Genomic DNA, 2355 nt, shown 5'->3' with positions numbered 1-2355 from the left:
GACAGGAAGCTTTTCATTGTGCAGCATTCCAAATGATTTATTCTCTGCCAGGAACTGACTGCCACAACTCAGTTGAATTGTTCAGTGTCTGATGAACATCAACAGATGGATAATTTTTTACTTATTTTGCAACCTACTTAGTTTCCAAAGGTGAACATTAGAAAGAGTGAGCTACTGGACATTTAGGTGAAGTCTAAAGCTAGATCCTTCCATGTATCAACTGGTGCTTTATCCTATAGGTGAATGAATTATATGTTTTTGCATGTATATGTATACATATACTTGTATATACATATAATAGATAAGTATACAGTGTGTGTGCACATATACATACACTTAAATCAGATCTTATCCTAAAAATGACTTAGAAAATTATCAATTTTTTTAATTAACTAAACTTAAAAGAAGTTTATTGGCTAAAGAAGCAATAAATTTCTCTTGTTATTTTTCATAGCCTTATTCACCTCAGACGAAGCTCAGACATCTTTCTCTGAGAAAGTTCCTATAAATTCACAGAAAAGAAATGTCTTTTTTAATTTCCTTTTTCAATTATGAATAATAACAGGTTCTTCTGTCACTGAATATTTATCTTAAGAAGAATTGTTGTTTCTTTCTTAATATCCTAAGTCCCTAGACCAAGTACAAATCATTTTTGCAATGGGCCGCTGGTCTTCTCTGTCATATAATCTTAAAATGTCCTGTTTGAACCATAAACATTCTGCTCTCATTTCAGGTTGTTTCTCTTCCCTGATGTGCACTGCAGTAAGAAGTTGTGCCTAGTGTGTGTCAGGCTACAATCATGGCTGCTGATGTACTTCTTTGGTGAGCCCTGGAGCCATTTTGAAGGGCTGGTTATCTCCACCAGGGCTTTACTGACACATCCCAAATGATTGCTCAGATTCATTAATTTGGAACCCATAGATCTCCAATTACAATCTTAAGGAATATTTCAAACACAAAAAAAAGTGCTAAAAGTTTGGGGTTTTTTTCCTAGTTTATCAGAACACTCCTAATTGATTTTTTTTTAATCTCTAAACTATTACATACTATCTTCACATGGACTTGAATCAGATTATCAAGGATTAAACAATTGTTTAATGTGTGCCATTAGGGTACTTAAAGTTCTCATATATTAGTTTTATCATATTTAGCTCTAGGACAAAGTTGGTCTTTTAAAGACTACATGAAGTGATTTATATAATTATACAGACTCAAAATACTCAATACCTGTTTATTATTTTTATTAATATTGTTAGTCCTATATCTTTCACATATTTTAATTTTATTTTTTAAAATTAATTTTATTGGTACTCTTTTGATATACATAATGATCCCTTTCATCATAGGGAATTTGTACCTGTACATAATATACCTTGATTCTTCTTTCTGCCCCATTCCCTTCCCTTCGCCCTTCTCCTTATTTACAAAAAGCTTTATTTCCATTTTTCTTGTTTTCCTTCTTTTCCTTTGTCATTCCCCCCTCTTGAACTTTTTCATACTATTTCCCAACATCTATCATCCATTTTGGTTCATATTTATACTTTTGGTTTTTCATATGAGAGAAACAGTTTGATATTTAAACATATGTGCCTGATTTATTTCACTCAAAAGTATGGTGTATTAACCTAAAAATGAGTCTTTTATTCTTTTTGGCAAAGTAGTAGTTCATTACATTTTCTTTGTCCATTTATCCACTGATCTGCCTCTGTAGTTTCCAAGATTTAGTTAATAAACTTTGTGTAATGGCAGTATCGTAGCCAGTGAGCTTTATCCAAGGCATGATTATTGCTAATTGAAAACTTTTCTCAAGATTTAGCTAATAGAAATTGTGCTGGTATAAACATGGGAGTGCATATACCATTGTGGTGTGATGCTTTTGACTCTTTTGAGAAAATACCTAGGAGAGGAACAGTTGGCTCAAATGGAATTTCTCAGGGGCCAGGGATTTAGCTCAGTGGTTCTGCTGCCTGCTTCATATGTGCAAGGAGCTGAGTTTGATTGCCAGTATCAAGAAAGAAAATGGAACTTCTAGTTCTAGTTTTTGTGGAATGTCTATACTGATTTCCATAATAGTTACACTACTTTGCACACCCAGTGAAGAAGGCTTCCTTTTCTCCACAGCCTCACCAGCATTTACTATTTGTTGCTTTCTTTATAATAGCCATTCTTCCTGGAGTAAATTGGAATCTCAGTGTTGTTTTAATTTGTATTTTTCTAATGCCCATTGATGTTGAACACCTTTTTAAAAAAAGCATTTCTTTGCTGTTTATACTTCTTCATCTGAGAGGTATTTCAGATGCCCATTTTTGAATTGGGTCTTTAAATTTGAAATATCTGAATTTTTTTTTTTTAGTT

At 32.8% G+C, this 2355-nt stretch overlaps 1 pseudogene; it reads left to right on the top strand.

The window, feature by feature from the left end:
* Positions 1-1731: 1731 nt before the first annotated feature.
* LOC117285102 lies at positions 1732-1857 on the top strand (annotated as a pseudogene).
* The last annotated feature ends 498 nt before the right edge of the window (positions 1858-2355 follow it).

The sequence above is a fragment of the Fukomys damarensis genome, unplaced genomic scaffold (genome assembly GCF_012274545.1).
Source record: "Fukomys damarensis isolate Sample0158 unplaced genomic scaffold, DMR_v1.0_HiC HiC_scaffold_5, whole genome shotgun sequence".
Lineage (NCBI taxonomy): Eukaryota > Metazoa > Chordata > Mammalia > Rodentia > Bathyergidae > Fukomys > Fukomys damarensis.
The sequence above is the reverse complement of the archived record's forward strand: the minus strand, read 5'-3'. Positions and strand labels throughout refer to the sequence as shown.